The sequence below is a fragment of the Carassius auratus genome, chromosome 23 (assembly GCF_003368295.1).
Source record: "Carassius auratus strain Wakin chromosome 23, ASM336829v1, whole genome shotgun sequence".
Classification (NCBI taxonomy): Eukaryota; Metazoa; Chordata; class Actinopteri; order Cypriniformes; family Cyprinidae; genus Carassius; species Carassius auratus.
In genome coordinates, this window is record NC_039265.1 from 19751385 (window position 1) to 19777532 (window position 26148).

A 26148-nucleotide genomic window follows, 5' to 3' on the forward strand; every position below is an offset into this window, starting at 1 on the left:
TCAGTGTACATGTAACTAGAGATGTTCCGATACCCTTTTTCTCTTCCCGATACCGATTCCGATACCTGGGCTCAGGGTATCGGCCGATACCGAGTACTGATCCGATACCTGGGTGTATATCTGTATATACAGCTGTATATACTACTAGCCCTGTGTAAATTGCTAGAATTTTTTTATGGTGTGCTTCAGACAGATCCCTCAATAAAACATGAACAAATACATGGTGAACTACTGTATTTATTACAGTATTTTTATTATCTAACATGAATTTGACAGTATTATTTATTTTCTCATGCAAAAAAGAACTTCAAATGCAGCCAAAAATCTTAACACCGCAAACTAAAAAAGGTATTTAAGTTTTACAATATAACTGTATAAAAAAACTGCAACAAATAAGTCTAGGAATATAAAAAAAGATCTATTAATCAGATAATCTCTAACAAGTAAAAAACAAGTAAAAAACAAGCAACCATCTAGGCATAATTATTATTATTATAGAGATGTTATTATTACTGTAGGCTACAACAGTAGCTTTATATATTGTCAATTTACTCATGTAAACCAAACATTTATTTTAATGGGCTGCCATGAAGATCTTTGAGTGTCTGTGTTTATGATATGACAGTATTCTCAAATGAAACGGTAAATTCTCATGAAGTGACGGTTTATGCGTTCGTGTCCTCATGACACACAGCAGAGACTACAAAACAGCGAGCTCTCGCGCATCTGTGCCAGTCACCCACAGAGATGTAGATTTTGCGGGAGTAATATTTAAATAGTATTTTGCAGTTTAATATTCACAGACACTAGTATATATTCGGCTACTGTCTGGAGCCCTGCGTTTTGACTTACACGGAAGCGACTGAACGCAGCTGCCGGTACTGAATATACTCGAGAGTCTGTAACTACCGGTACTACAGAGACATACTGCTAACCACTGATCTATAATATAGTAGCGGCTTCACTGTCTTTTGGCAGTTTAGAATGTGATGAGTGATCCAGTCATATATAGATAAGGGCTGCTAACGCGTTTTCATTTCTTCTTCGCTGCTCTAAACAGGGGTTGCTTGTGGCAACACAGCACAACTTCCTGTGTTTTCAATGCATTTTGAGCAGCGAAGAAGAACCGTGCAGCGGTTAGGCAAAGCTTGCGGTCATAACTAGGTCTTTTTTAAGAAAATGGTATCGGATCGGTATATGGGTTCATGTACTCGCCGATGCCGATGCCAGAATTTGTTGTGGTATCGGAGATATTTCCGATACTAGTATCGGAATCGGAACAACTCTACATGTAACATCAGTCGATCACATGATCCCTTAGAAATCATTCTAATATTCTGATTTATTATGAGTGTTGGAAACAGTTCTGCTGTCTGATATATTTGATCAATAAAAGGATAAAAAGAACTGCATTTATTCAAAAAAAAAAAAAATTCTAATAATATATTTTCTTTACTATCACTTTTTTATCAATATAACACATCCTTCGCTGAATAAAAGTATTGATTTTATTAAAAAAAAGAAAGAAAAAAAATTACTGACCCCAAATTACTGACCAGTAGTGTATATTGTTTATTACACAAATATTTTATATTTCAAAACATAGCTTCTTTTTGTTTGTTTTTTTCATCAAAGTATCCTAAAAAGTTATCACATGTTCTGAAAAATATTAAGCAGCAGAACTGTTTCCAGCTTTGATAATGAATCATCATATTAGAATGATGTGATAATGATCCGAAAAATTCAGCTTTGTATCACAGAAATAAATGATAATTGAATGTATAATACATTTAAAAACAATTATTTTAAATTGTAATAATATTCACAATATTAAATTTTTTTTCTGTATTTTTGATCAAATAAATGCAGGCTTGATGAGCAGAAGAACATTAAAAAATAGTAATGTTTTCCAATTCTTGGTCTGTATGTAGGTTTTTCTGTGCTAGTTTCTGCTGGACAAACTTTATGTCGCCGATATCTACATAAGTGTCCTCTGATAGTTTAAGTTAATATTTCAGTCTTTTATTGATTACATTTGCATGTTCTCTGCTGTGATTAACGTCACATGACGTGCATTTAAATAGATAAAATATATAATCTTTATTAGTTTAGTGTTTGATTTTGTAAACCCAAACCTTTTTTAGTTGTGAAAGTGTCTCAGTCATTAACATTCAGACAACCAATGTTATTTTTAGTATTTGGGAGATACTATTGCAGTTTTATTAATATTTTCGTTTAAATTTTGATGTTTTCTCCTTTCGTTTAAATTTTTGTTGAAGGTTTAGTAATTAGTTTTATTTTGGCCTTTCTCGATTTTTATTTCCTTCTTTTTTATGTTTATATAGTTTTTATAAACATATTTTATTTTCAGTTTAGTCATATTTATTTAGTACATCCAAGTTAAACCTGATGAACAAGTTAAAGAAATGTTGTTTTGGTAACATTGGTAGTTTTATTTTGTTTTATGTTATGTTATGTTTTATTTATTTCAAGTAATGACTTTTTTTATGGTTTTAGTTGGTTAACTGAACTATGATAACTCTGAATCAAACGCTGAAATGCTGTAATTTTCTTCCCACACAAATATTTGGAAATTATATAAGTTATGTTATCAGGTAGGGCTGCACGATATATCGAAATTATCGTAATATTGCAAAAATAAATATCGCAATATGCATATAGTATGCATAGTAGTTATTTATTTTCCAAGAAACAATGTGAAAAATAGTTTTATTTATACATATTTTAAAATGGAATTGAAATAGATTTTACACACTTTAAGCATATCGTATGACATATAAAATATCGCAATTTTAACAAGGAATCGCATATTGCATTTTTCTTCAGTATCCGCACAGCCCAGGTTTGCTAACTGAATGCTGCATGTTAGGGCTGTCAAAATAGCCTGAAAAACTTAAATTCGAATTTTGTACTTAAATATCAAAAGTCTAATTATATTCAAATTTTAAAATGCATAATTTCAGTTAGAGTGAAGAAAAGCGGCCACAAAGAGGCGCATCAAGCAAAATATACTAATGCACGTTTATTCAAAGCATAAGAAAACTGACTGTGGAAAAAAAAACATATTTAAAATAATATAATAAACCAATTATAATTAATTAAGTTTGCTTAAAAACTATAAAAAAAACGGCGTCATGTATGCATGCATAGTTTAATACAAAAGCGGAAAGACCAGTCATGCAGAATAATTTTTTACATTTAAAACATGAGATGCAGTGGGATGGGGAACAAAAACCCACGTCTTGAGATGTTTTTAAAAAGTAGAACTTAAATTTTACATGGCTTTTCTAAACGTGGAATCTTTTGTGCAAGACGCAAGTCCTAATATTAAGTCTAATATTTGAAATTAAGATTTTTTTTATTTTAAACAGCCCTACTGCATGTCACTGTTAGGCATGCTAAAACCCTCTCAGGAAAGATGCTCTAGCTAAATTAGGATCTTTTGTATCGGATTTGACTCATTTGTGTTGTTTATCCTCTTGTTTTTGTACGTTTGCAGGATAAGCAGGAGGAGAATGAGTTGCGATCGCTGCCAGCTCCCTCTCCGGCCCAATTGAGGGCGCTAGACTCGCCGTGCTGGAAGCGGCAGAAGTGCATGGCATCTCAGAGGAAGACTTCGCGCTAAGGCAAAGCCGTGGTGCTCCGGATGGAGGGGATTATACGCAAACAACTCACAGGTACACTGCTTAGCTAAAAGCTTGCACTAAACTTAAGTGAAAATGAAACAATCTCTTCCAGTCCTCTGAATGTTTAAATTCTTCACTCGTCCTTTCTTAGCGTGCTCTCTCCGTCTGTACGGCTCCTGTCTCACCCGCTTCGCCTTCAAAACGAGTGACGTCAAACATCGACGTCTCTTATCCCTCCTCTGTGAGTCTGAGCAAACGTTCACCGAGCTGCTTCTGTGGATATGTGTCAGTGCGTTTGACTGTGGTTGTTATTAACTCGTTTGTGTTGTGCAGATGACTCAGCCTGATGTGCTGATCCAGGTGCTGGAGATCCTCAAGAACAGCAGTAAGTTTCGCTTTAATTCATCCACAAACCATTATAACTAGAGCTTGACCGATGTAATCGGTTTTGCCGATTAATCGGGCACCGATAGTTGATTGCTGGGAACAATCGGTTATCGGCAAGATCCATGCGATAGTTTTCCGGGTTGTGCCTGAGAAGGATCTGTTTTCATTATACAGTATGAGAGCGGCCTCTAGTGGTTGAAATCACTGACAGCACGTGCTGTTTGTCTAGACACGTAATGCTGAACGCTGAACAGAGCGAGAAACTTGAGACCCGGATTTAAATGCAGCTGACAAAGAAAGTTTAAAAAAAATAGTGCTTAATTTTCAGTAATTAAAAGATAAATAAAATTTATGTTTCATGCCGTGATTTTATAACAATAAAAATGTGAATACACACAGAATTTTTTAAGAAAAAAAAAAAAAAAAAGTTGTGTTATGCCTTCAAATAATTATACATGCTGAAACAGAATTTGGTAACAATAATAAAAAAAATATGGTGAGAAAAAATAAAATATTTCATAGGGCCCTAAACGTAATTTTTTGTTAAACTTTTATTAAATTGATGTGAAAATCGTATGTTTCATGATTTTAATTAATAAGACTTGCTTCATGATTAATAAACTTTTAATTTAACTATTAAAAAGGAGTATAGAAAAATTTAAAATTTGAAAAAAACAGAAATCCAGAAAAATTAAATAACGTAATTTCGAAATAAAATGGAATTTAGAAAAAATTTAACCGATTACATAGGGCCCTATTAGAGTGTGGTAGTTTCAGCATTTAGTATTACTGTTACTGTTATTATTATTACTTTTATTATTATTACTACTTCTTACTACTACTATTAGTATGGTTAAGTTTTTTTTTTTTTTTTTTTTTTAAATAAAGCACTATTTTAGTTTTTGTTCAGTATCCCATTTTAAAAACTATCGGTTAATTAATCGGTATCGACCAGTGTGGTACAACCTAGCCATTGGTATCGGCAAAATCCATTATCAGTCAACCTCTAATTATTACCCTACACTATCTGGTGAATCAATTTGTTTGAATGTCTGAAAAAAAAAAAATACAACTCAAATGTTTTTGCTTTCTAATGATGAACAGATATGTAATGTAATGCTTTTAATGATTTTTAGTAAAAAGGAAGGTTGTCAAAATACATTTTTGAGTTAATTACATGTCGATTAATTAATCAAATTAATTTTATATATTGATAGGGACTAACATATTCTTGGCAACTAATACACTTTTTAAAGTCATGGAAAAAATTATATTATTTTATTTTATAGCAAATAAAATTAACATTTAAATATGTATTGTTTAAAATGAGTTGGACGAACTTATTAAGACTCATAAATAATAATAAATAAAAATACAAACTTGTAAAAATATTACTTAAAAATAGCAAAAAATGTAAAATTAGTGCATATATGTAATGTAGTTTACTATTATTTAATATTATTTGTTTAAATATATTAAAAATGTTATACATTGTACATTTTAATATTATTTATCTAAATAAATAAAAATGAAATGTGTTTATTTTATAAATGTGTATGTAACTTAAAAACATGACAAGTAAATCTGAAAGGGAAAAGTAACAAAATGTCCAATTACTAAATATATAAAACATAGTATAAATCTGTAAAAAAAAAAAAAAAAAAAATATTGTATAAAAATTTTTATATTATAAATGCGTATGTAACTTAAAAATAAATCTGAATGATTTTTTTTTTACAATTACTAAATATATAAAACAGTATACAATTTATGTTAAAATTTTATACCATTTTACCTATTATTAATTGGTATATAAAATATTTACATATAAATTTTACATAAAATTGGAAAAATAACTGAAATTTAAAATATTACTAAATATAGAAAAACAGCAGTCAACAGTTTCTACGAGTCCAACTCATTTAAAACCAAAAATGTGTAAGTGAAAAGTTGTATTTGCTAATATTTTGGCTTATATGAGTCTACAATACTAATTAGAGTGATTTACGACTTTAGATCAGAAGGTTTGTAATATATAAATATGCTTCAAGGTTACAGCCTCATAAATGCACCAGACTTGAGTTTCGAGGGCTAAGATTAACTGGAGTTTCACTTCTGTTTTCAGTGGAGTTTGCTGAGGTGGAGTCAGATTTTCATGCCAAAGTCCCCGTTGTTTTCTGCAGAGATGTGGCCAGGTCAGTTTAACGTCGGCAGTAAAACGCTTCTATAAATAGTCATTGCACACAGAGAATAAACATTTGAAGACATCAGTAATAGTCCGTCATAGCTGATAAGAGTTGTTTGATTTCTCTACAGTGGGTTAATGTGCAAAGTGAGCGCAGGAAATGATGTCGCGTGCCTCACCACCAATCACCTTGCAGCTCTGGCCAGACTTGAGCCGAGGCTCGTGCCTTTTGGTTCTGGCCTTTCGTCACTGGGCCAACGTACGTATGACTCGGCGCCATCATGTTCTCCAGACTTTACATTAACTGTTTGTCAGTGAAGTCTAACGAGATTGTGTTTATCTGTAGCTGTGCCACATCGACTGTCAGACGGAGGGAGGAATCCCGTCCTACTCGTTGTCTCTGATGGTCATATTCTTCCTGCAACAGAGAGCCGAGCCCATCCTGCCGTTTATCTAGGACACTGGGTATCAACTCATGTTCTAGTGAACCCTGAATGCATAGTTCCTAAATAGCATATAATCAATATATTAACATTAAAAAATGTGCTGTTTTCTATTCCAGAGATAGTTCAGAACAGTATGTGTTAGGGCTGCACGATGTGTTCGTTAAAGCATCGATATTGCGATGTACGAATCCACGATAGTCACATCGCAGGATGTGTGATGTAGGCTGTCGTAGTTGATCCGTTATTCATTAATTGTACGGGCCAGCTGCTCCCCGGCCCTTGACGAATGTGATTCGCGGAGAGCGAAAGAGAGAAAGAGAGAGAGAGCGCGCGCGAGAGAGATGGAGAGAGAGAGAGAGGGAGTGCGCGAGAAAGAGAGCGAGAGTGCGGGAGAGAGAGAGAGTGTGAGTGAGTGAGTGAGTGAGTGAGAGAGAGCGCGCACGAGAGAGATGGAGAGAGAGAGAGTGCGAGCGAGAGATAGAGAGAGAGAGCGCACGAAAGAGAGATAGAGCGAGCGTGCAAGAGAGAGCGCGCAAGAGAGATAGAGAGAGTGGGAAAGAGAGAGAGAGCGCACGAAAGAGAGATAGAGATATAGAGAGCACGCGAGAGAGAGATAGAGAGAGCGTGCGAGAGAGAGATAGAAAAAGCGCGTGAGCGAGAGCGCGGGAGAGATAGAAAGAGCGAGAGAGAGATAGAGAGAGCGTGTGAGCGAGAGCGCGGGAGAGATAGAGAAAGCGCGGGAGAGAGAGAGAGATAGAAAGCGCGCGAGAGAGAGACACAGAGAGAGCGCGCGCGAGAGAGAGAGAGAGAGAGAGAGAGATAGAGAGCACGCGAGCGAGAGTGCGGGAGAGAGAGATAGAGAGAGCGCTTCAAACAACACGAGTGCTGTCTTGCTCTCTCTCCCTCGCGCATATTAATCAATTGACGCGATGGTGTCGATGTTTAAATCATTTAAAATGAGAATGTAAATCTGCTCGCCCCATTTTTGTTTGTAAGAAAAATTTTTATTAGATTTCATATCGCAATATATATCGCAGAAAAAATAAAATATCGCAATGTAATTTTTTCCCAATATCGTGCAGCCCTAGTATGTGTTGTATTATGTTATTATGGCAACAGCATATTCACACATGAGATGCACATTTGACTTGTATGTAGCTTTCACCTGGATATTTGCTACTCATTAAAACCCTTTGTCAACAAGCATTTGCATTCATGATTTAGTTTGACTAGTAAAATATTGCAATTATTTTATTTTTGCATATTACTTGGAAACCTTTTTTTTTCGTTGACTATAGGACTGTGCTGTTAAATTGTATTATCTAATTTAATTATTTTCACAGTACAAGTTAATTAAATTTATTTAAATAATAATTTATTTACTGATTTTTTTATTTTTTTATAATTTGATTTAAACAAGTGATACTAATAGTGCAGAAATATAGTGTGTTATAATTGTAAGATAATATAAATTAAATATTCAAAAAATATGCATTTATAATAATTATTATTTTCAGAATAAATTGTTTTAAGAAACTGACTTTAATAGACAAATAATGCATCAAACAGCACAGTACTATAGAGAATTGAAAAAAAACAACAACAATAATTGCAAGATAATATAGTCTATATATTTTATGCATGTTTATAATAATACATTAACATTATAAATTTATAAAAAAGTTGTTGTTTTTATTTAAACTGCACACTACTACAGTGAATGGAGGGTGTGGGGGTGTGATAATTGCTAGATTATAGACAAAAAAATTTCAAAGTAATATTTTACGCATATAATAATATAATTTTTCACAGTATAAATTTATTTAAAAATTGTTTTAAATCCACAAATACATCTAATAGCATGGTGCTCTAGTGAGTGAAATTTGATGATGTAACATCATATTTAATAAACATACTTATATTATTACATTTTCACAGTATAAATAGATTTTAAGAACTTATAATTTCCAAATAATAATTTTGCGTATTCAGAGTAATATGTTTTTAGAGCGCAAATTGATTAAAAATGATTTAAACAAGTATACATAAATAATTAATATACATTTAATATTTTGTGTGTTTAGAATATTTTTCTTTGCTTTAATTAATTTAGTCTTTATACATGAAAATACATTTTAAAAAATTTTTCTAATATATATGTAGTCTTTTCAATTTTAGGATTGAGGCTCTCACATGAGGATAATCATATTTGTGGCATTTACATTTATGCATTTAGCAGATGCTTTTATCCAAAGCAACTTACAGTGCATTCAGGCTAACATTTTTTTTACCTAACATGTTCCCTGGGAATTGAACCCACAACCTTGTGCTTGTTAACGCAATGCTCAAACTTGAGCTACAGGAACAATCTATGATATTAAAGAGACCCTGATCTAAATACATATCTCTATTCTTCTTTGATGTCTGCTCAGATAAAGGGCTTGAAGAGAAGCGCGTGGATGAGTTTCACCTGACGGGGATCGTGTCGGACTCGTTCGTGGGTTGGGAGCACAGACCAGCTCCAGCAGGTGAGGGCCGCGGGGACGGCAAAGCCAAACCTGAACCCAAAACTCAGACTGAGAAGAAAGAGAAGAAGGCCCAACACGCTAAGGGCAAGGTGAGCGCTTCACTGCTGCTCAGGACTGTATTAAAGAAGCCCTTAGGTGAGTACTATCAGAATTGTTAGTAACTCGTGTGTGTGTGTGTGTGTGTCCAGACTCGTCTGACGCTGGAGGAGCCTGTGAGCGTGTCTCTCGGTCAGCTGTGGCTCGAGCTCCTGCGCTTTTACACGCTGGAGTTTGCGCTCGAGGAGCACATCATCAGCATCCGTCTGAAAGAGCTGCTGCCGCGGGAGCTGAAGAACTGGCCTCGCCGCAGACTCGCCATCGAGGGTGAGACCGCAGACGTCTGAGATCCAGTGCATTGTGAACACTTCATTAGTGGCTGACTTCCTGAAGAGGGAGCACTTGCTTGGTTGTGTTTTTTTCTGTTCATTCAGCAACAGTCGTGTTGGAAAACTGTTCCAAATAAGATTGGTTGAGTTGTTGTTGCTCTCTTTTTTAAGGCATGCACCAATAATGAAGCTCAAAAAAGTTTAATAGACAAAACAGTATATGTTCTAGCTGATAAGCTGTTTATTTATTTTTTTCATGTTATGGATAAAAACTGATAATGTATCATATTAAAATGCTGTGCTGTTTTGTCTAAATTAAAAACATAACTCTAAAAACAATATTTTTCATTTATAATATATTTAATTAATAGCAGCTCAAATAAACACAAATAAAAACATAAAATGAATAAACATTATACTACAGTAAAAATGATTACAGTAATTTTAAAATACTTGAATAGTATATCAGTAATACTAATTGTATGTATATAATGTTATAATATTAATATGCAGAATATTTATATAGCATGCCTGTCTAACATTTGTTATGCAGTAGTTAATAGCAATTCAAATTGTATATTTAAATATGTATTTTTTTAAATGATAAAAAATGTTAACATCAAACTTTTGATTAATGTTGTATATAAAAAAAAATATATATATATATATAATATCTTTTTTTTTTTAATCCTAAATGGTAAAAACTAATGTAAAATAACAAAAAAGATTAATTTTCATTTAAAAAATTATATATATATATATATATATATATATATATATATATATATATATATATATATATATATATATATATATATATATTTACTACAAATGGTAAAAACTAATGTAAAATAACAAAAAAGATTAATTTTCATTAAAAAAAAAAATATATATATATATATATATATATATATATATATATACACATACATACATAATAGCTCATGTTAAGAGATATACATTTAGATTTAAAAAATGCACTAATAAAAGCGTTTTTGTAACATTAATTAAATGCTTAGTTATTGCCAATTGTTAGCTCATGTTAAGTCTTATTGCACAGGTAATCTAAAACTGAACACATTTCTATATCCAATATCAACTGACGCTGATAAACAATATCAAACAGCACAGTGTTTTACACTTTCATCTGTTTTTACGTGCTCTTTGTTTGTCACATTAAGATGAAATCAGAAAAGGAGCTGTAAATGACTAAATCATGCGTTTCAGATCCGTTTGCGTTGAAGAGGAATGTGGCTCGCAGTCTGAACAGTCAGATGGTGTTCGAGTACATCCAGGAGCGTTTCCGCACGGCCTACAAGTATTTCGCCTGTCCGCAGAGCAGGAACGGAGCAAACGCCCGCCGTGGCTTTCTGAGAAAGAGACTCAGACGTTCTCGCATGGCACGATCCCGCAGCCTGGACCGAAAGAAGAGCGGCGAGGAGGACGCAGACAGCAGTGATGATGAAGATGAGGAAGAGGAGAGCCTGCGAGCAGGGTTCAGCGAGATCCTGTTGAGCGACGGTGGGATGGACGCCGGATCTGAGGACGTTTCCCAGGATCACTCCACAGCCGCATCTCCCTCGGCCCTCAACGGCCTGAGGATGGACAGCGATGAGGAGGAGGATGAAGAGCAAGACATGGAGAAACGGGACAGTATCGCACCAGAAGATCTGCACTATGTCTTTGACAGGATGATCTTCACTGGAGGAAAGGTAATTGCACAGGATACGGAAATATTCGTAGTGCTTGACTCTGCAGAACTTTTCATTTTTAAATCAGATTTCCAGGTTTGGAGATGACGTGGGAATTTCTATAGTGAATATACATTTCTATGTGCGCTTGGCTCTAAAAACAGGTGGATATTGATTAGGGCTGGGTAAAAAAAAACGATTTTTCGATTAATCGTTTTTTAAAATGTGGTTGATTGAAAAAAAATTAAAAAAAAATATATTTTTTTTTTTATGATTGTTTTATCTTAAAAATGAAATAATTTGATCCTGTTTGATCAAGGAATGTGACTGTTCTGACTTTTTTCAACATCTTTCATCTTGCATCAAACTTGTATTTATTTAACATAATTGTATGCATTTGAAAATTAGAGATGTGTTCTGTTTTAATGTACCTACAATAAAAGAGTTTAATATACAGGTTTGTGGCTCTTAATTTCTTTTTAAGAGAACTTATGTTCACTGTTCTTTTTTATAAATATAGTATTTGTATTAAATCTATATACATTGAGTTGAATCGAGTGAATAGAAAAACGAATCGAGAATCGAACTCGTAATCGATTTGAGAGCTTCTGAATCGTAATCAAATCGCTCTGGAAAATCTGAATCGATTCCCAGCCCTAATTACGATCATGTTATAGTTTATGTGGAGTAAAACGAGTCATTTCAGTGAATCAGTCAAAATGGCCTGAATGATGCATTCGCAAACTCATCTGGATTTTAAGCAATCCTTATTTGATCATTTTAATTTGCCAAGTTAAAACCAAAACGTTAAATGTTTGTTTTACGCTCACCGAGGCTGCATTTATTTGATCAAAAATACAGTAGAAACATTAATATTTTTTATTTAAAATAAGTTGTTTTTATTTGAATATATTGTAAAATGTAATTTATTTCTGTGATGCGCAGCTGTATTTTCAGCATCATTCCTCCAGTCTTCAGTGTCACACGATCTTAAAAAAATCGTTCTAACATGCCGATTTGCTGCTCAAGAAACATTTCTGATCACGATTAAAAAAAGGTCTAAAGGCACAGCAGCAAAAAAAAATGAGTATTTGATTGTTAAAGACGGTGGAATATGCATGGAATCTACCAATTCAGTCATTTGTAGTCAATTTTTGTTATATTGTTTGTATTATAATATGGTTAATACTATGTGCATCACATGTTATGGTAAGTAATTTGTTGCTGTTGTGCTTTACAGCCTCCAACGGTCGTGTGCAGCATCTGTAAGCGAGACGGCCACCTCAAAGACGAGTGTCCTGAAGACTTCAAGAAGGTCGAGCTGAAACCTCTGCCGCACATGACCATACGCTTCAGAGAAATCCTGGACGGACTTTGCATGCTGTGTTACTGTGAGTGCTATACCATACTGCACCATCGTCCAAATTTAAAGGGATAGTTCACTCAAAAATTAACATTTTAAATCAGTGATGCATGGGTGAACCGTTCCTTTAATACGCCAACACACCCAAATCATCCCAGTAGTCACTTAGGAGCCTAAGTGTGTATATTTGGGTTTACCCTGACGTTTACTTCAGGTTGAGACGTGATGTGTTTGTGTTTGTGTTTGTAGGTGAGTTATCGCCGTCTCTCATCGAGCAGCAGAAGAGGGAGCAGATTCTGGGCAGTCTGGAGCGCTTCATTAGAAAAGAGTACAACGGTGTGCAATCACGTGTTCATACTAGAGTCCGTATTATTAAAAAAAAATGGTTGTCAACTAAGTTTTTTCCCCTGACTATAAAAAGTTCACGAAACGATAACGGAGACTAAATCAACATGCATTATCATTGACGGAAAAAAAAGATGAGACTACTGTATTTTTCGTACTATAAGTCGCACCTGAGTATAAGTCGCATCAGTCCAAAAATATGTCATGATGAGGAAAAAAACATATATAAGTCGCACTGGACTATAAGTCGCATTTATTTAGAACCAAGGGAAAACATTACCGTCTCCAGCCACGAGAGGGCGCTCTGTGTTCAGTGTAGGATACAGGAGAACTGAGCAGCATAGAGCGCCCTCTGGCGGTAATGTTTTCTCTTGGTTCATGTCAAATTAATTTTGATAAATAAGTCGCACCTGACTGTAAGTTGCAGGACCAGCTAAACTATGAAAAAAAGTGCGACTTATAGTCCGGAAAATATGGTAAAATGTAGTGAAAAAAACAAAAACATAACCAAATAACCAAAACATTTTTATTTTTGTTGGAAAGAAGTGGAGCCAAAACACTTCTGACTGCTGTACAATGTCTTTTATCAAGACCTCAGATCCCCTCTGTTAAACGGTTCCGTTATAAATCTGTACACTAGATGAGGTCAAAAAAAACATGCATATGAGTCGATATTCTATAGATCTGTTCTTATTAGTGAAAGAGCAACTTCTGATGAAATGTACAAATAGATTTCTCAAATAAACAACGGTCATTGCAGTTAAAGGGACAATAAGTAACTTTTTAGGTATTTTATTATCTAAAATCAATATTTTTATTCATAAATATGCCCTCAATGGTGTACAAATACCTATGCCAATGTTTAAACTAATCCTTGTAAATGAAGAATTTATTATCTTTATATACATGGGACGGGTAGGTTGACGGAGGCTTCCATGTAGTTCCGCCATCTTGCAAAACTATAATAGCAGAGAGGGACAAAAAGTACTAAGCCAACGCGTTTCCACAACGTGTTTTCGATCAGAGCCAGAAACGCAGGTGCAGAGCAGTGAGAGGCGCTTGAAACTGCACCGGCAAGTTTAAAAGTCTGGATTGCATTCTTATTATGGACCATACATATGCCGCGCCACAGGAGAAGAAAACATCGTCGCCAAAACAGTCAAAAATAGAACGTAAAAGGAAACGTGACCGTAGATTACAGAAAACAAGAGTTAATGTCGGGGAAGCTTTTTCTAGGTGGAAAGAGCTAATGCTTGATAAAGATTTCAAAAGACGCTGAAGTGGCCAGTTTTCTTCTCGACAGGTAAGTCAGTGTTACAGTCTATATTATAATATTTTTTTTATATCTAACAATGCATATAATTCAGAAAATATAACGAATAAATTAGACATAACTACTAATTACAATATTTCATGTTTTCCACAGTCAGTAATTCATACTGTAACATTCGTTTGTTAGTTGTCATGTTGCAGTTTGTTTGAAATAACACACCTGTTCACCTGAAGGAAAACTCGACGAAGTGCTATTAGAATACATCCTGTCAAAGCTTTTTGGTACATATCGCCTACCGTAGATGCAACGCGCATTTGAAAAAGCGAGGCGCTGGAGAGCAAAATTAGTTTGAATGCAAAATACAATTTCACCACTAGATGGGAGTAATTCCTACTCAGTGTCCCTTTAAAATTGCGCAGATTATAATTTGTATCATTTTAACCCATATAAAGTAAGACTAAAATATGACAAAAACACGAGTTTATTTTATTTATTTATTTTTGTTGTATTTACCTTGGGTTCAGCTGAAAAAGTGTGTGCATCTCTGACTTATGGTGGTAATAAAAAAAAAAACCATCACAGCCTGTGAAAAAGGTCTGTTTGTGGAAAAAAAGAAAAACTAAACATGCATTGTTGTCTCTATTGTGTGAATGAAAACAATAAGTAGTTTTAATGCTTTCAGTCCATTTCTAAATGATTTGACTTATGCTAGTCACATTGGCGTATTATTTATTTCTAAGAACCGCCCACTTACACGGGAAGTAGCATGTAAAACCACCGACTACAGTTCGGAAAGAAAAAAACAGTTTCGTCCAAGGGAAAACGAACCAAGGTTATAATGATTATAAACAGATCGGTTAACTGCAGTATCACTACTTTCTAATATAAATGAATCTCTATTCTGTGTGTTTTTGGTCAGATAAGGCCCAGCTCTGTCTGTTTGGCTCTTCTAAGAACGGCTTTGGCTTTCGTGACAGTGACCTGGACATCTGTATGACACTGGAGGGTCACGACACCGCTGAGGTCAAATCTGGTTACCCCTTCAAAAGAGGGACATGCAAATTTATTTATTTTTCTCATTTTGACACTTTTTTTGTGTGATTAGGCAAATATAACAAACATACCTTGTTTTTCTTCAATTACATTTTTGTGTCATGCCAAGTTTCATAACAACTATAATGTGTCGATGACTGATTTCACTTACTTTATATGGTGTTTTGTGTTTAAAATCAGATGAGTTTGTATTATTGGCTTTTCTTAGCCAATTATCGACTCTCCTGATGTTTTACTGGTTTTGCTTTCTTGTTTTCCTCGCAGAAGCTGAACTGCAAGGAGATCATCGAGGGTTTAGCCAAGGTGCTGAAAAAGCACACAGGTACGGGAGTGATATATTTTGTGAAACTGAAGTCAGTGTGAGTTGATTGTTTCGCCGCGCTGACGGATCCATTTGTTGGCGTGGTTCAGGTTTAAGGAATATCTTGCCCATCACAACTGCTAAAGTGCCTATAGTGAAGTTTGAACACAGACAGAGTGGACTGGAGGGAGACATCAGCCTCTACAACACACTGGTGAGACACTCTCTGATAATGTATTGCATGTTATTATATTATTTTATATTGCATTCAACTTTTCCAGCCTGGTTCTCATAAGAGCACTTGGAGATTTGTTTTGGTTCTGACAATGCACAAAGTGTGACCCATTAAAGTAACTATACAAAAAATAATAACAATAATAGTGATAATATGGTATCGGTATTATCGGTATTATTAAAACGGTATTATCGCGGTATTGAAATTTAGATAAAGTGCTCATAATACAGTATAACAGGTTAAAAAACTGTTTTTCTTATAACACAAATAACTGAACATTTAAATACAATAAAGCAATACAGAAAACTATATAAAGTTAAAAGTTTTGCACCGATTAAAGTGCAAAATATTATCTCTTTAGTTCACCATTAACATTCACAATGAGCAACGGCTACATTTGCTACAGAAGTTATTAATTTTTGTTAAAAAATAAATGTTAGCTCATTAAATAATACAGTTGCAACTTTAGATTTTATCAACGTGTTATTAAATATTGGAATACTTAAGATGAATGAATGTTTAGAAGAATTTTTCATTGGCAGTTTATGTTAACTAATGAATTAACTTTAAAAATGAAGTCCTAATGTAAAATGTAAATTAACAATAAAAAAAAATCAAAACCGTTTCAAACAATTTCCATGTCATGTTGTAGTCCAGATTAAAATAGCCTATTAAGACTTAATACTTAAGTATTTGGTACTGTGATGAACATCATAACAAATACACAAATCTGATTGGCTATTTAAAATTATTAAATATGTTTCAGAAAGTATCGCAGCTGCTTTATTTATGGGGTTTCCAGGGTAGTGGCTGCATTTCTGCAGTTTAGCGCCATCTGCTGTCAGAGAGTGAATGTGCTTTCATTCAGCACGTCTCTCACGTGTTCCTCCATGTGTTTCTCATGCGTGCTTGTTTACATCAGAGCGTCTTTCAAGCAGCATACAGCGGTGTTGTGCATTTTGAGCAGCTTATGGGAATAGTATTCTTAAAATGCATTCCAAATTCTGAATAACTTGTTATATATAATTATTCACGGTATTTAGAAGTGCCCACGATAACAATATTGTGCATAGTAATTACCGTGATATATCGCATTACCGCATACCGACACAAGTCTAATATAATTGCACTTTTTAGTTTTTTTAAATAAAATATAATACTATTATATTTATATATTTTTATATATTATGTGATAATGCTATTATATTTTAAAATAAAAAGGGAGTATTAAAAATAAAATTATTTTATAGTAAACTCAAAAATTAAATTCAAACATTTACTTATTTTTATATATATATATATATATATATATATATATATATATATATATATATATATATATATATATATATATATATATATATATATATATATATATTTTTATATGTTTGTATCCTTTTCAAAGAATTTTTTTTTTTAACACCGCACAATTCTTATTTTAGTCGTGTATGCACCACTTATGTGCACCCCTTATTATATTATATATTCCATTCTGTTATGTATATATGAAAAATGGGCTTTATTATTATTATAGGTATTTAAATTGATTTATTTAAGTTGAATGTTGTTTTTGTGTGTCAGGCCCAACACAACACCCGGATGCTGGCCACATATGCTGCTTTAGACCCTCGTGTGCAGTTTCTGGGCTACACTATGAAAGTATTTGCCAAGGTAAGAACTTTGTAAAAAATTATTTTAACTTGCAGAATGCACACAGTTGCATAAAATATTCCCTATAACATTTAAGACTAAAAGAACATGTGCACGAGTAGCTCATCTACAGTAGTAGTACAGTTACATGCATGTTCATTTTGATTATTGCATATTCTTAAAAAAGCTCAACCTTTTGTTGACAAATGTAAATTCTACATGAATTAAACTTTATTTAATCTTTTTTTCTGATGTTTTGAAATAAAATAATGCTTTTATTCTGGAAGGATGCATTAAATCGATGAAAAGTGACAGTAAAGACATTTATAATGTTACAAAAGATTTATATTTCAAATAAATGCTGTTCTTTTGAACTTTCTATTCATCAACAAATCTAGAAACAATGTATCGCAAAAATATTAAAGGGATAGTTCACCCAAAAAATAAAAAAATTCTGTCATTAATTATGTTGTTTCATTTTTAGGTGAACTAACCCTTTTATCAGCACAACTGTTTGCAGTTTTGATAATAATCAGAAATGTTTCTGGAGCAAATCGTCATATTACAATGTTTTCTGAAGGCTCATGTGACACTTAAGGCTGGAGTAATGATGCTGAAAATTCAGATTTGATCACAGAAATAAATTACATTTTAAAGTTTATTCAAATAGAAAACTGTTATTTCAAATTGTAAAAAATATTTCAAAATATTACTGAAATTACTGTATTTTTGATCAAATAAATGCAGCCTCAGTGAGCAGAAGTTACTTTTTGTACCCCAAACTTTCGAACAATAGAGTACGTTTTGAAGAAAATGGTGAAGGGAAAATAATTATAACAAATAATTTTTATTCCAATTAACAAGAGCTCATAAAGCAGATGATTTATAATAGTTTGCAATATTTTAATTGTGTACCATGTTCACCAAGACAATTTAAGCTACCTTGGCTGGCCCTTAACAGCACACAACGTAGCTTAATTTGTCCTGGTGGTAACAAGAGTCGACAAATCTTTTCTCCTGCAGAGAAAACCTGTGGCTGCATATGACTTTGCAGAAATCAAAAACCCAGTTTGAGTTACAAAGGGGTACCGAAAAGAGATCTGATAGATTTCGATCTATCATGCCAATCAGCTCCTGGATCCAGGGAGCCAAAAACCCTGTTGAATGGAGGGCTGATCTATTCAGAGGAAAGGCTCAAGACCATGCTAGACATCGTAAACATGATTTATGCAATCCAATAAATATCTGTGGCTTGTTGTTACCTGAATTGTCGCTCACAATACTGCACATGCCATTGTCGTACCATGTTTTCATTACGTTATCCTTTTTTCAGTGCATTGGAAAGTACTGGATGCTATAGTATTGACTACATGCACACTAGGGGAAAATATAAATGTGTGTGTTTTGCAGCGCTGTGATATTGGTGACGCCTCCAGAGGAAGTCTGTCCTCCTATGCTTACATCCTCATGGTGTTGTATTTCTTACAACAGAGAGAACCACCAGTTGTCCCTGTGTTACAAGAGGTACATAGCACTTACACAGAAGTACAGTGGCAGTACCATGGTGCACTGATTGTATCAGATATCAGTACTATGGTACTGAATGAGTGTGCTCTTCTGCAGATATTCGATGGGAACACTGTTCCTCAGAGGATGGTCGACGGCTGGAACGCTTTCTTCTTTGATGACCTTGATGAGCTTGTGAGTGGGATTGATTTGAGATCGTTTCTGAGCAAGGCAATTTCGTTTGTGTCATAGAACGTTGAAGAGGTTTCATTCGACTTGAATTGTTATTAATTTAATTTAATTTATTTTCTTTATATAAGAATTTATATTAATATCATTTATATTATTTTTATATGTAAGATAAACCATTTAATATTTACTTTTCACTAAATACACAAATAAAAATTTATTTTTATGTTATTTATAATTTATAATAATAAATCCTCTGTTATTTAGAGACCAGTAATTACAAAAATAATAATAATAATTATATTATTTATTAAAAATAAATATATACTATCAGTTATTGTTTTTTTTTGTGTATTCAGTGACAAGTAATTTTAAAAATAAAGAATATGCTTAATATTATAATTCTAAATAATATCAATAAATACATACAATCAGTTATGGATCTTCTTTATCTAGTGACAAGTAATTACAAAAAAATTAAGAAGATCCATAAATGATAGTATGTATTTATTGATATTATTTATAATTATACTAAACTTTTTTTTTTGTAATTACTTGTCACTGAATACACAAAGAAAACTGATAGTATATATGTATTTTTAAATAATATTAATCCAATTATTTTTTGTAATTACTTGCCACTAAATATTTGTTAGTTATAATTATAATACTTAGTAATCAAATTTTTTTTTTCATTTTCAATAAACATGCAAAGAAAACCAATAACTGATAGTATACTACATTGTTTATATTATTTATAATTATAATATTAATTATTATAATTGTGTATTTTGCAATTGTCACTAAATACACAAAGAAAAACAGTAAATGTTAGTATGTTTTGTTTGTTTTGTTGTTAACAATGACAACCACAAGAAATAATTTACATATATTTAGCCAACCTCACTTAACATGACATGCGTTTAGTTTGTAATACCGTATTTTCCGGACTACAAGTGCGACTTATCAAAATTAATTTGACATGAACCAAGAGAAATGAACCAAGAGAAAACATTACCATCTACATCCGCAAGAGGGCGCTCTATGCTGCTCAGCTCTCCTGTAGTCTACACTGAAGACATAGAGCGCCCTCTCGCTGCTTTAGACGATATTGTTTTAACTTTGTTCTTGGTTCTAAATAAATGCTACTTATAGTCCAGTGCGACTTATGTGTTTTTTTCCTCGTCATGACGTATTTTTGGACTGATGCGACTTATACTCAGGTGCGACTTATAGTCCGAAAAATACAGTAGTCTCATCTTTTTTTTCTGTCAACGATAATGCATGTTGATTTAGTCTCAGTAATCGTTTCATGAACTTTTTATAGTCGGGGGAAAAAACTTAGTTGACAACCATTTTTTTCGTAATAATACGGACCGAAAAATACGGTATTTAACATTTGTACACTTGGAGACTGTAAACAAATTCTGCAGCCTGATGCGTTTTGAAGTGCACTCAGCATGCATCAGTGAAGGTGTTTGTTTCTGTTGTCCAGCGGCGGCGTCTGCCGGAGCTCCATCAGAATAAGGAGACCGTCGGGGAGCTTTGGCTCGACCTCCTGCGCTTCTACACAGAAGAGTTTGATTTTAAAGAGCATGTCATCTCCATCCGCCAGCGCAAACGCCTCACCACCTTTGAGAAACAGTGGACGTCCAAATGCATCGCAATCGAAGGTTTGCAACACTTATTCTGAAATGCACAGAAATCTGTTATTTTTTTCAGGTTATTAATTATTTTATTTATTTATTTTTATTAATTCAGCCTCTCCAGATCTGTTTTGCATCATAAAAACAGATTTAAAAATAATTGTATTAATATAATTTTTTTAATAATAATTTTATAACTCTTAATGTATGCAATAATATAAATCCATTAAACAACAACACCATCTGATCTGAAGGTATCAAACAAACTGTAAAATATACAGAATATTAATCAGTATAATGCACATGGCTTAGTTTTTCAGATTATGCCTTTGTTTTTATATACAGTACTGAATCCATATTTTTCAAATGTTTTATATACTGTACCCACTTAAATTAAACTCTGACACTGTTTAAGATAAGGGTATCAAAATAACTATAATATATTCAGAATATTATTATTTATAATGCACAGGGCTTTGTTTTTAAGATTATGCCTTTATTGTTTTTTATATTTATTTTATTAAAGGATACTGCAAGCTCTTTAATTTGTCCCCCTTTACTCAAACTGCACAAAAAGTGGTTCAATAACATTGAATGTTACAGGGACTAATTATTACAAATGCAGATCCCACTGTGTCCCAATTTTTATTTATGTATTGCTTATGGCGATGTTTTTAATGACAGCTTTGCTTACAGTATATACTATTCCTAAAATAAGAAATACCCCAATATATCCCATTGCTTACAGTATCGCAATATATCCTATTGCAACCCCTGTATCACCAGATTGTTGGCAATACACAGCCCTAGTCATAACTATTTTATTAATATTATAAATGTTTGCAATTATATATTTAGACATAAGTTGAGGTGACTTCACTAAATGTGATGCTTTTTAGAATTCTGACATTTCCCGATATTTTATTTCAACCAAACACACGTTGCATGACCCATGAATATGCTATTTTTACATAATTATTTTTTTTTTTTTTTTACAGATCCCTTTGACTTGAATCACAATCTTGGAGCTGGTGTTTCGCGCAAAAGTAAGCAAAACTATCCTGTTCCACAACTTTCAGTAAATGTACAGGTGATTATATCTCACTCGTTTTCTCTGTACACAGTGACTAACTTCATCATGAAGGCCTTCATCAATGGCAGGAAGCTGTTTGGCACCCCATTTTACCCTCACCCTGGAACAGAGGCTGTGCGTCACATTACAACTGTTCATGAGTGCCATTTATCCTTCATTTCAGATCTCATTTCATCTTCATATCTCTCTCTCTCTGTCAGGATTACTTCTTTGACTCTAAGGTGCTGACTGACGGTGAACTGGCTCCTAATGACCGCTGCTGTCGGATCTGTGGGAAGATCGGACACTATATGAAGGACTGTCCAAAGAGGCGCAGGTGCCCTGTTTACACATGCATAAAAACAATTACTTTTTACAGCAGTAATGCATGGGAGGCAAAGTGCTTAGCTGATCTTGTTTGTTTTCAGAATGAAGAAAAAGGAGAACGAGCGCGAGGAGGAGGTTAGGGAGGAGGACAGAGAGCCCAGAGAGAGACGATGCTTTCAGTGTGGTGATATTGGTCATGTGAGGAGAGACTGTCCCGAATACAAACACCTCCGTCAGAGAGCAGTGCCTGGACCAGGTACAGCTTAGCTAATTTAGCTCATTTATTTTTTAGTTCATGAAGCCTCTAGAGCTGAACTTCTCAGACCATTTTCATAAGCTCAAACAGTTTATGAATATATTTAATAAATGTAACACGTGGCGCAAGATCTGACGTGACAATATCCTTGCAAAACAGTTCGTTGGGGTTACATTAGAGCTGCACAATTAATCGTTTAAAGATGGCAATCTTAATTTAAACACCTACAAGATCTTATTCCAGAATGACAACGATTCAGCTATGTCTATTATGACTGTTTCACATTGCGAGTGACAGTGGAGCACGAGAAGCACGTTTTGTTGCTGTCCATGTTAATGAATCATTCATGCTCAGTGATGGGAATAACGGCGTTATAAATAACGGCGTTACTAACGGCATTACTTTTTCCAGTAACGAGTAATCTAATTGATTACTCTTCTCATCTTAATAACGCCGTTACCGTTACTGCCAAAAAATGCGGCGCGTTACTATAACTGATGATGAAGCTGTTTTTTTTTTTTCATCTGACCAACTAGATCTCTGAGCGAGAGGCAAATACTTTTTTTTACTGTTCTTCCTTGGTTAGTGGGCAGAGCACGAGACAAGCGCATAAATGCTGACGATTGGCTGAGGTAGAGTAAAATTTCACTGTAAGCTAATCAGAGGTAGAGTTGGGCGGGTTTTCGAAAGCACGCATAGTAGTGATGGGAATTCGGCTCTTTTGACTCAGCTCACTGAAAAGAGCCGGCTCTTTGGCTCACAAACGGCTCTTTAAATGACTTTGACTATAATATTTCAATTTTTATTACATAATTATTTAATTTCTATAGGCTAAATTTGAAAAAATAGAGTCGGCTCTTCAGATATGCGAGCCAGCTCCCGAAGTTCAACTAAAAAAGCCGGCTCTGGCTTATTCGCGAATCGCGAACGACTCATCAAAAGCTCATTCGCGAATGAGTCGATCCATCATCACTAACGCTCATTCGCGAACGACCCATCATCGGACAGGACAGGACACACAACGAACAACACAAGCCAGTCAGTCAACCAGAGACAGGTATGGCGACGAGCCCAAATAATCCAAAAGTAGCCTTCTCTAAATGGAAGTATATACATTACTTTTTCCTTCAAGAAATTAAAGAAACAATAAAAGGAAATATCAAAAGTTCCCAAAAATCTATCGTGTTATTTGCATTGATCCACTATATAAACATAATATCTACATACATGCCATTTGATTGGAGGCTAGTCTCACTTTGTCCCACAGCAACTTTTTTTTTTAGATGTGTGTACAATGTTTCATGTTTCTGTTAATAATGTATTATATTTAGTGTCCATTTCATTATAATATTCAGATTTATCATAAATAATTGAACATGCACATGTATTTTAAGTTCCTTTAAAGAGGGGTAGAGGTGGGGTCACGTTTGAGCATTTAAATTTTAATTTTACTTGAAAGTAACGCAATAGTTACTTTCTTAAGTAACTAGTTACTTTAAAAATTTGTAACTGAGTTACTAATTTAGTTACTTTTTGGAAGAAGTAACTAGTAACTGTAACTAATTACTTTTTAAAAGTAACTTGCCCAACACTGTTCATGCTGCTGCTAATCCAGTAAGAGCAACAAAAACTGTTTTTAGTTTACATGTTGTTTATTGCTGTTTATTTTAGTGTCTCATCACACCTCTAATATTTACTTATTTATTAGTATATTCTATATTAATTAATTATATATATATATATATATTATTATTATTTTTTTTTTTTTTTTTATTTTTTTTTATAGTTTTATACTTATTCCATATTTAGTTTCTGAGTAGATTTAACGTGTAATGAATTAAAATACAGTAAAATTCAGTTTTTGTATTATTATTATTTTTGTAAATACTTAATTGACTAACTGCTATTCACTTCTTTTTTGTATTTTTAAAAGCCCAAATAGTTCATGAATATTCATTCATTCCATAATAATACAATTTATATATGTATGTATATATACACACACACACAAAAAAAGATAAATGTTAATTAATTTTATCCACCTCATTTTTAACATAAGCATAGACAAAGGTGTTTTCAACTTAAATATGCATTCCTTCTGCTTTCATCTAGTTATTTTACCTGGTTAAAAATAGTCTGTTATGTTGCTTGATCTTATTTTTTCATATTATTTTGATTCATAATCATAGCATAATTACCCGTTTACTGTATTTTCATGTACTTCTCTATTCTATACTTTCTTTATTGCTAGTTGTTTATCTGTTATAGCTGTTGAGTTGAAAGGAAGTCAAAGAAAATTGCTTAGCTCAGTGTTAAGAAACAAAGTAGACAGTTATTTGGTGGATCGTTCGAGACTTACAGACAGTCATTTTATATTGTATTGTCAATGCTGATTTTATAATGCAATTGTTTTTTCTTTATAATTAATAGTCTTTGTCTGTTAGTGTCCTGTAGGAGACCGTATATAAAAGCGTTTGACTGTGATTCCTCTCTTCAGTGCCCCACATGGTCCGGGGAACGGCCAGCTCTCAGTCCATCCCCATTCCTCAAGGTGCTTCAGTCCAGGATCGGGGCGGACGAAACAGACAGCCCTCTGAATGTGTAAGGACCTAAACTCTCAACTCGTCCATTGCCTTTAAGTAGTTGTTAATTTTTCTCAGTATTTTATTGTGGGCTTTGAAATGTATTTATTTTGCTAGTCAACTGAATTTCGACCAAAAAATTTGGACCAAACATTCATTGTTGCCAAGTATATTTTAACTACTTGTCACTTAATCTAATAATGCACAGGTAAGTAAAAAAAAAATGAAGACCGAATAATTACTATATTAAAAGTTTTATTTAATTAATTTATTTATTCAATTTATATTATATTATATTTTATTTTTTATTATAATACTAAATTATCTAATTATTTTAGTAATTAATTTCCAGTGAATATACAAATATAGTATTTATTATATATTTTCTTTTATTTAATTTCACTAAATAAACCAATTATTTCATAATAAGATTTGTTGTATATATGAGTTAAATTTGCCTTTTATAATTTTATTTAAATAATTGTATGCAAATTTTAACTGAGCATAAACATCTGCAAAGGTACAACGCTCAAAGTTCAGTGCAAAGGGAGATATTTTTAATTTTACAGAATTCACTTTTTATGGCCTACAACACACGTCTGGTTGGGACTACAGTGAGCTTCTTCCTGGGTTGGTGACATCACAAACCCTAAAATTTGCATAAACCCTGTTGAGGCCATGTTGGGCTGCTTTAGAGAAGAGGAAGAGTTATTTGTAGTTGAGTGTTGCTGTTAGAAATTAAACAGTTACCCGGCAAAAAAAGATATTACAATGCAATCATGTATTTTGCTTTAATAATAATAATAATAAAACCATAAATCATAAGCTAACTCAGAGAGCAGTAACCTTTACAAATAACAGCGAATCTCAAAAGCATGAGACATCACCGCGCGACTCTCCCGGACAATCGAAAATGGGCAAAAGGGCGGGAGCTGGTTGCTGAAGCCACGCCCACCTAGCGTGACGGCTGTGACAGCAGTCGCAATTCACCTGTCACTCAAGTGGCCACGCCCTTAATTATGCAGAACTTTAAGGCTTAATATAATTTAAACGGATGAGTTATAAAAAAAAAAACACCCTCACAGTTGTCATGAAGGGCAA

The 26148-nt window shown here is 33.5% G+C and overlaps 1 pseudogene; it reads left to right on the forward strand.

The window, feature by feature from the left end:
- The window catches only part of LOC113040901 (terminal uridylyltransferase 4-like), a 30292-nt pseudogene that overhangs the window by 1354 nt on the left and 2790 nt on the right, over positions 1-26148 (forward strand).